This window comes from Nicotiana tomentosiformis, chromosome 3 (assembly GCF_000390325.3).
Source record: "Nicotiana tomentosiformis chromosome 3, ASM39032v3, whole genome shotgun sequence".
Classification (NCBI taxonomy): Eukaryota; Viridiplantae; Streptophyta; class Magnoliopsida; order Solanales; family Solanaceae; genus Nicotiana; species Nicotiana tomentosiformis.
In genome coordinates this window covers 6715194-6725183 of record NC_090814.1, presented here as the reverse complement: position 1 = coordinate 6725183, position 9990 = coordinate 6715194, and the positions used below count along the sequence as shown (strand labels likewise).

The 9990-nt window shown below is 39.7% G+C and overlaps 2 long non-coding RNA genes across 2 annotated transcripts; one reads left to right on the top strand and one right to left on the bottom strand.

Moving 5' to 3' along the window:
* Positions 1-760: 760 nt before the first annotated feature.
* LOC117276517 (uncharacterized) lies at positions 761-1733 on the bottom strand. The gene is made up of 2 exons (XR_004506773.2): positions 1478-1733; positions 761-1358 (listed from the first exon to the last, which is right to left on the bottom strand). It is a non-coding gene; the product is annotated as an uncharacterized lncRNA (long non-coding RNA).
* LOC138908704 (uncharacterized) lies at positions 993-1297 on the top strand. The gene is made up of 2 exons (XR_011415106.1): positions 993-1102; positions 1225-1297. It is a non-coding gene; the product is annotated as an uncharacterized lncRNA (long non-coding RNA).
* Positions 1734-9990: the final 8257 nt, after the last annotated feature.

The following is a 9990-nucleotide window of genomic DNA, read 5'->3' as shown; positions in this document are numbered from 1 at the left end:
AGATATTTAGTATTAATTCTCCTACATTTCATTCATTCATCACTAATAATGCATGACATAGATTAATCGATATAGGTCGAGATATTTTATTTTTAATATTCATTGATATAGGTCGAGGCGTTTTATTTTTAATATTCATCGATGCATCTAAGTAAGCTATAAGTCGATGAATCAATTTACAAATAGATATATTTGATGATGATCAATTATATATACTAATTAAATTATTCCTTCTTCACAAGTCTATCCCAAAAGAACCCGACCTTGTGGCCCTAGCGCTTCGTGTTCCACTACAAAAAAAAATAGCGATTAGCGAAAGACGTATTTCGTTGCTACACATGTTATTTCCGTCGCTATTCAAGTTGGTCTCTAAAATGCTCGTAGCTAAGCTCATAGCGACGAAAAATACAAACCTTCGCAGATCTAGCGACGGATTAGCGACGGAAATATATCTGTAGCAACGTTTAGCTACCGAAAAACCGTCGCTATTTTGCTTGGTTTCATCGCTATTTTGACTAATTTTGTCGCTACAATTCATAATAAAATACGTTGTTTGTTCTGATTAGCAACGAAAGAATCCGTCGCTAGTTCTTCCTCCTTTTCGCGATAAAAATCTTTTGTCTCCAATCCATCCCAAGATTTAATTATATGCATTAATTTTAGCTACAAAAAATATCTGTTGCTAAATATTTTTAAATTTTTAATTTATTTATTATTTTAAATGTACCATGTTCAAGCATATTACAAAAAAGCTATTAAATACACTTAATTAAAAGTGACTGATATTAATATAAATTAACATTCAACAAGGTCCAAAATATATATCATAATGCATATAACTGTATCGTTAAGTACAAAACATCCACAAGCACCAACAATAAAGTCTAAACAAAATAGGCTAACTATGCGAGGCTGGAGAGTCATGGTCATCATCAGAACCCAATGCATGAACCTCATCAATGTTAGTAGCAGTAGAAAGAGGTAGGAACTGTAGGTACCACATCTGATGGGTGGTTGGTAAGATCAATATTTGGCTGATGCGAGGGTAAAGAAACTAATTCGCGTACCCGCTCAACGATTACATGAACTATATGATCTGTTAGTACAGGAATCAATCGTGTCACTAACTCATCCAGATTCCCTATCAGTGTTGATTGAGCATTTGAAAGTGCTGCTGAGAAAGTTGCATCAGATCCAAAAGAGTCACGAAGATTCGGCCCGTAGTAGCATTTTGCTTGAGATCCAAGACCATATACTCTTCTTTTCTTTTCTCCTCCCGCAGCTTCGTAATATGCTTTACACTGATCAATATCATATTGACTTTGTGTTTGTTGTTGTAATATTTCCTGATACTTTTCCTGTAGAAGAGTTAATAGTTAGTGAAATTGAAACATTAAAACATATTGAGTATGCAATTTACAAAATGAAAAAAGATATGAAAGTAAAGTCAATAAAACTATTTAAAAAGTTGACTTACATGTACGATTCGGGATTTCTCACCAACAAAAGATTTTCCATCATTACTATGTGTATGGATATGCAAATGTTTCTCACTTGGTGTTGGATCTCGACCCTTTTTAATAGCCTATACAAAATATATTAAATTCAAAAGATTAGCAAAAAGACGTTTGTATAAAAATAAGATTGAAATATAACATAGAGAAAAGGAAGCAACTTAAGTAGAACAGAGAAACTAAAAACTAAACAAGTTCCCACCTTCAAAATCTTATTAGTTTAAGGCATAAGAACGTTTTTCTTTGGTGCCAAAATCTATCTACTAGCTTAGTACTAGCTTATGATAATAACAACAAAGGAATATAAAATACAGAGGGGTCAAACTTCCAATAATGTCACAAGGATGCATGTTTGGTGAAATAAACCTTACTACTGTCTTTTGTTTCATATCATTCGCCATGAAATCAAAAACAGAAAAATTGAATGGCTATAACGGATGTAGAAATTCATCTAACAGTTAATAGTACTATTTGGCCAATTCCTTTAACAAACGTTTTTTCAATTGTTAAGAAAGGTGCACTAATTGTTAAGAAAGGTGCACTCTTGTAATCAGAAAGGTCAATAACTAGCAAGAAAGAAATCTAACACCTAAAATCCCTTCATCCAGCTGCTAACTTCAATTTCGGCACACATTGACAACCCAGATTTTTCGAAAAGAAATTCTCAAACAATAATTTCAAGCACAGAATATTAAAAATAGAACAAGAGATAATCCGCAACTCACAACTTCAGGCAACCGAACTTTAAAAAAATTTCAGATTCGAATTAGTGCAAACTTAAATGAGATTTTCAGATATTTTATATACACTTACAAGTCTCTTGCGATGCTCCCCAACACTGATAGAGTGTAACGACCCGACCGGTCATTTTGACCTCTACTACGTCATTCAGTGGTTTGAGGCCATGAGTAGCTTCACTTCAGGTATTATGACTTGTACGCATGGTCGGAATTTAATTTCGGGAGGTTCGGAGTCGATTTGGAAAGAAAATTCTACTTTCGGAAGCCTTAAGTTAGAGGAATTGACTAAAGTATGATTTTCAAGTAAACGACCTCGGAATCGGGATTCGAAGGTTCCAACATGTTTGTATGATAATTTTGAACTTGGGTGTATGCCCGGAGCGGGTTTTGGATGACCCGGAAGCATTTCGACGCCTATTATGGAAGTTGGCATTTTGGAAGAATTTCATAGATTTTAGCTGAAGTGCATTCATATGTTATCAATGTCCGTTTGGGATTTCGAGTCTGGAAATAGATCCGTATGGTGATTCTGGTATTGGGAGCGTGTCCGGATGAGGATTTGGAGGTCCGTAGGTCATTTTGAGGTCATTTGGCGAAAGATGGAATTTTAAGATTTTTGGGAAGTTTGACCGGGAGTGGACTTTTTGATATCGGGGTCGGATTCCGATTCCGGATATTGGAGTAGGTCTGTAATGTCAATTATGACTTGTGTGCAAAATTTGATGTCAATCGGACGTGATTTGACAGGTTTCGGCATTGATTGTAGAAGTTTGGAATTTCAAAGTTCATTAAGTATGAATTGGAGGGTGATCCGTAGTTTCGATATTGTTTGGTTTGATTTGAGACCTTGACTAAGTTCGTCATGTGTTTTGGGACATGTTGGTATATTTGGTTGAGGTCCCGAGGGCCTCGGGTGGATTACGGATAGTCAACGGATCAACGTGGAGTTTTGTTGTGTTGCTGAATGGCCTGAGTTCTGGTGTAATCGCACCTGCAGAAAACGGGCCGCAAGTGCGACGCAGCGGAAGCGGCAAGGCAAGCGCAGAAGCGGAGGTTGGCCAAAGGGCCTGGGGCCTCAAAAGCAGGCACAAACGCGCAGATGCGCTGCATGGGGCGCAGATGCGGGGGCTGTTGGGCTGTTGGGCAGAGCGGATGTTTGATCGCAGAAGCGAAAATCGTGGTTGGGCAGTGTGGTCCTTTAAGAACGGGATTTGGCTCATTTTTCCTCCATTTTTCATTCGGTTAGGGAGATTTTTGAGAGGTTCAAAGGGGGATTTTCACCAAGCAATACAAGGCAAGTGATTCCCACTTATTGCAAGATAAATACATAGTTTGTATAAGGATTTAAACATGAAAATTAGTAGAAAATTTGGGATTTTAAAGAAAAACCTAGAATTAGTATATTTGGATTTTTGACCATGAAATTGGACATGAAATTGGAAATAAATTATGTATTTTGGGTCGTAATGCTATGGGTAGTGTTTATCTTTGAAAATTTTTGGAATCCGGGCACGTGGGCCTGAGGGTGATTTTATCGACTTTTCGAGCGGAGTTGGAAATTATTGTAAATTGAAATGTAATGAATATTATTGCATAAATTTATGGATTTGCACATTCATTGACTAGTTTTGGAGCTATGGGCATCTATTGGAGTTGTTGGAAAGGCTTTGGAGCCGGTTACGGCATTTCGGAGCGAGGTAAGTCTCTTGTCTAACCTTGTAAGAGGAAAATTATCCCATAGGTGATTTAAATTAATAGTTGTTGCTAGTTGTCGGGGCTACGTACGCACGAGGTGACGAGAGTTCGTGCGTAGCTACTAATATTGCTATATCCGGGTAGTTTAGGACTCAAATCATGAATTTCTTGTGATAATTGTAACCTTTATTTAATTAAAGTATTAGAATTATACTGTAAATTGCTAGAGAAAATAGTAAAAGACTGAAATTTCACATATTTAAATTCTTGCGGAAAATATTTGATTGTTAATGGAATTTTTACATCCTTATGTGTTAATCTTATAATATCTTCTCATTCCGGAGGTTCATAAGAAAATATCATCCTTTCTTGTGGAGCGGGCCGAACGCCTCGCCAGTATAGATGCATCTATGGATCACGTCGCACGTCCCTTGGCAGTGTACACGACACTCTGGATCAGGCCGAACGACCTCGGTAGATATCGTGCCTAATAATAAATACACGATACCTTGATATTTTATTGCAGCTTGTGAAGCTAAATGATAAATTGAAAATTAATGGAATTGAAAGAATTAATTATTTCTGCTAGTTAAAGAAAATTATGGATGTTCCTATAAATCATGGTGATTTAAATATTGCTATTTTAATATTATTGACCCTTAGTGAGTGTTAAAGTCGACCTCACGTCACTACTTCTTCGAGATTAGGCTTGATACTTACTGGGTACACGTTGTTTACGTACTCATGCTACACTTGTTGCACATTTTTGTGCAGGTACAGATATGTCTAGCGGCCTTGTGGGCGCAGAGGTGTGGTTAAATGCAGAGACTTAGGTGAGTTGCATTCTATATTACGATCTGCAGCCAGCAGAGACTCCTTCAGAGTATTTATATTTCTCCTGTCCAAATCTATATTCCAGACAGATGTTGTATTTTATTTTACATTCCTAGTTGATGCTCATGCACTTGTGACACCAGGTTTTGGGGTGATTATGGGTTGTTCTGTACTGAACTTGTTAAAAATATTATTATTTACTCTGTAAATTTCATCTTTTACTATTTAATTTAAGGAAATATGATTTCAAAAATATTAAAAATTAGAACCAAACCAATATTTATTTTTGGCTTGCCCGACAGCGGTGTCCGACACCATCACAACCTTTAATGGATTTTGGGCCGTGACAACATGGTATCAGAGCACTAGGTTCACGTAGGTCTCACGATTCATGAGCAAGTGTAGTAGAGTCTTGCGGATCAGTACAGAGACGTTTGTACTTATCTTCAAGAGGCTATAGGGCTGTTAGGAGCATTTCCCTTCTTGATTTCCTTCATCGTGCGGATTGATTCCATTGAGGCTTGTGTCTTTATTTCCTTCCTACTCATTCTTATACGATGTTGAACGCTCGTGTCTATCGAGCATCGAGGAGTTTCATTGGTACTACAGATGTGGAGCATGACGTATCTCCATGTGCATTCAAACAAGTTATTATCATCTTATTGAGGAAGGTCACTCTGTCGTTTCCGCTCAGTATCAGTATTACCTAAGGTTTGAGATTTGTCATTGATTGTTATGATGATTCGTGCGTTGCTATCGCACAGTGTTCGTGTAATGGTAGGATGCTTGTCTATGCGTCGAGGCAGTGAATGACTTGAAAGAAGGTTTTACTCAGTGCATGATTCAGAGATTCAGTATTTTATTTCCGGCAGAGGACAGGCAATCGGACTACAAATGCTCAGGTTTGGGTCGATGGGGTAGCGAGACTTGGTATTTTTGAGCGTGGTGGAATTTTCATATGTGATGTAGTGACGTCATCCTTGATGGAATGTGTTGAGTTCGCCGGTGTTATTGTCTTCTTCAATACGCCTTTGGGGCATGGTATTGTGAATGGTGCCGGGAAAGCGGCTGTCAGAGGTCGCAGTGTGCTATGGTTCAGAATCGAATCGGTGATCCTAATGTTGATGGCTCAAGGAAGGTGATCTTCGGAGAGGTTTAGAGTTGGCGGCGGTCTGTTGGTTCAGGTGCTACATAGATGGATTTTTATTTAAAGCAACAACTGGGCAACGAAGGATGAGAAAGGACATGTGGGGGGTGTCTTACGGTGGTTAAACTTATAGAAGGCCAAGTATAAGAAAACAGAAGTCGAGTAGTTGCTTAAAGGAGAGGGTTTGACCAAAGTGGGAGAGTTTCTGGGTAGCATATGGGTTCTGTAGTAGGATAGCTACACACGCTGAGGAAAGTTTAGAGTGATTTGGAACTCATGGTGGACATTGACTAAGTCTCCGAACTTAATTTGGAATATTGGCTGCTATACGGAGAAAGGTTATGATGGAAAGGAGTTGCTTGATATGAAGAAGGATACAACATGACTTTGGATTGGAATGTATGGCCACACCTTTAGTTGAGATCCATGAGGAGTGGACGGACTTGTACAGCTAGTGAATGAGCACGGGCTCAGGATGATTTATTGGGTTCGTGGTAATTATACTCGGTGTAGCATTGTTGGAAGGTGTCGGCATGGAATTTTCACAAGTGGGTTATCTTCGGTGAGCAGGTTAATGGTTGCGTGGTGTTGACAAAGCTTCTGCGAAGAATTCTACTGGCTACCCGGTAAGAGGTCGAACATGTGAATGTGGCTAGTGATTCAGAGCGTTCATGAAATGTTTAACAGAAATATTTCACGGAATTTGGCGGGTCGATTGCACGAGGTCATGTCAGTGAGGAAGAAGGAATCTTGGTAGGTTCCAGGGTTATGTAATGGTAGCTTCAAGCTAAGTAGGAGAGCCCCACCGCCTACAATTGGATTGCATGGTTGTCAACTTGTGAGGTTTATGGTTATCGGCATATTGGTGGGTTATTACGGATAAGTAAAGAGAACATCAGTGGTGAATTGAGCAAAAGGATTTGAGGAATATGTGCTATAATTGGTCTTATCAATACATGTTCAGGCTTTGGGAAGACTCACGATTTATGCTTTGTGTAGATGGAATGTATAAGAGAGGTGATTCAGCCAGGTGCTTCTTTGAGGGGGCGTTCATATGCTAACCGAGCCTTGGAGTTTGATTATAGTCGAGACCAAGTCCGAGTGGGTGACTCTCAACAACTGTCTTAGTGGATTCAAAAAAAATTAAGTGCGGTGCCTAAGGATTTCGAGTTCGTAGTATGGTTAGGTATCGAGCTTTTGCAGCAGATTATGAAAGGGGCTTGGAGTGCTCTACGTTATCTTCGGGTTGTGGTGTAGCATTGGATGAATGGAAGAAAATAACTTCGGATTCATAGAGGGATTTTCAGAATAGGTGTACCAGTTGAAGATGCGAATATGCGCATAATGAGTGTATGAGATGGTTCATGGGTTTTGGAGACAACGTGGTCTCATGAAATGAGGTCACTCAGGATGAGTGCGGATTTGGGTTCATTATGTTTTGAATGGAGCTATTATTATTCCTAGGGCGAGTCCAAAGTAAATTAGAAGAAGTCGGATCGGTTAGCAATGGTTGAATTGACATGATGGTGGTAATGATCAGTTCCTTCAGCATGTTAAGTTATACATGTGGTTGGTGGCGGTACGTGCGAGGCTTGACGGCCGCTGTAATTGATTTTATTTGGAGGCATTCGAGTATTATGTCATGTTATGTGTAGATGGATTCCGGAAGAGTTACGGTGGTTTAGACCACTACTTGAGGATTGTATTTTCTGTAGTTATGGGAATTCAGTCGCGTATTGCAATGGTTCTCCTAAAATGAGTTAAGTAAAAGGTTGCTATGTGATGGACTGTTTAGTCTATTAGTGGATCAGGAGACATGATGGAATTCATGTACTCTCATGTATTGGTATGTTAGGTGCAGTGAGCAACATGGGAATTGGGAGTTGAGGATCAAGGTTACAGTTCGGTGTCGACAAGAATGTCAAGAGCTCGGATGAGCAGGAAAGGATTCAGATGGTTAGAGTAAGCAGGCATTATCTTTAGCGTCACCTGAGATCGATGTTATGTGTAAGAGGCTTTAAGTACTGATCGCGGTTTCCTGATTTGCCTTACAGCATTAGTGTGGCCGGTGGTATGGACGTGCAGACTTGTTACCTGGTGCGGAAGGTCATGGGAGTATATCCCATAGGAAGATTTTATAAGTGTGACATGTAGTCACTTGATTGATTAAAGATTTATAACCAAGTATGGAGATTGTGGTACTATCGCTAATGTGAGAATTTATGCTTGAAGGGTGCTCGGTTCATTTGGTTGTGGACTATGGAAGTTTGTTTCGGATTTGACAGTTGTTCTTGTGTGTCATGGGAAAAAGGGTTATTGTGGATCCTTGAAAGGTTATTATCCCAGTGTGGTACGATCAGAATCGGCTTGAGGTCCATGGGTGGATCTAAATGTGAATGTGGGCTCTATATCAGGCTGGATGTGTTCATTTCAGAATAACTTTATCTTCGGAGGGGTATTCGGGCCTTGGATGTTATTTATGTTGTTGGCCCTTCCGTGTAGTCTCTATTGTGCCATGTGGATTGTGAGGCGGTTTGATTATTCCCACTCGTATTGAGATCCCGTATAGTCTGCGGTGTTATATGAGCAGGATGGCTCTCGAGACGCAGGTCATTTATTGCACCTTAGTCGTGCTTGAGTTTTGTAGTGTATGGTGCTATCTGATGGTATTGTGCACTTGGCGTGCTTGTGGTTGACATTCGGGTATTTTATAGGTATAAGCGTTTTGGCTTGATGGGTACTTCCCTATTTATTGTCATGTGTGGATTGGGTGGCACACCGCCACGGGTATGTTGTTTTGATCGGGTAGCGCACCGCAACGGTAACATGTGTGGATTGGGGTGCACGCCGCAACAGTATGATGTTGAGTATAGTTCCCCATATCTATTCTTGCGTGTCTTATTTCTCATGTTCTGAGGAAGGTTCATAACATCTTTTCGGTTGCTTAAATTGCTACGTGGGTTGAGTAGTTCTTTCGAGTTCGTTTTTCCTTATGTATCACATTCGAGTTTGTGGCTTGTTGGCACATGGTGGCATCATATGAGACTTTTGGTAGTGATTGTGGTGGATTATTACCGGAACGACTTGTATTGGGTGAGGCGAGATTTTTGGACCTGGGATCAGTGCGATCAGATTTATATGAGGCATATTAAAGAGCAAATATCGTTATTTGGTTCATAATGAGGTAATGGTTCCTGTCATGAGGAGGGACTAAATGATTTGTTGACTATGCAGTTTGTTATGAATTTCTACACGTCTCTTCCATCGTGGTAGTATTGCAAGAGTTGGAACAAGACTTATATGTGTCATGAGGTGTGTTATGAGCATTAGATTCGTGGGATTTCGGCTATTGTTGTCAGATGATGTTATTGTGGTCATGTGAATAATACGGTGCATGGTGTGAATTCAGTGAGAGTATACAATCATGTAGTGGTACATCGTGTAGTGATTGAAACGGTGTTCGTATGTTGGAAGCGGGCCTAGTAGAGAATTTCAGATGTTGCAATTTAGCTCTAAGGCTTATTTGCCTAAATAAAACGAAGGATCTTCAGATTTTCTCGAGCTAATGTGCTCAACTGAGTTGTGGTAGCACGGGTAGGTTCACGAGGGGCTAAACAATGATTTCAGCAAACTCCGAAACAGTTCTTAGCACGTTCGAGGATGAATGTATGTTAAAGTGGGAGAGAATGTAACGACCCGACCGGTCGTTTTGAGCTCTAGCACGTCATTCAGCGGTTTGAGGCCATGAGTAGCTTCACTTTAGGTATTATGACTTGTACGCATGGTCGAAATTTAATTTCAGGAAGTTCGGAGTCGATTTGGAAAGAAAATTCTAATTTCGGAAGCCTTAAGTTGGACGAATTAACTAAAGTATGATTTTCGATTAAACGAGCTCGGAATCGGGATTTAAAGGTTCCAACAGGTTCGTATGATGATTTTGGACATGGGTGTATGCCCGGAGTGGGTTTTGGATGACCCGAAAGCATTTCGGTGCCTATTATGGAAGTTGACATTTTGGAAGAATTTCATAGATTTGAGTTGAATTGCATTTCAATAGTAT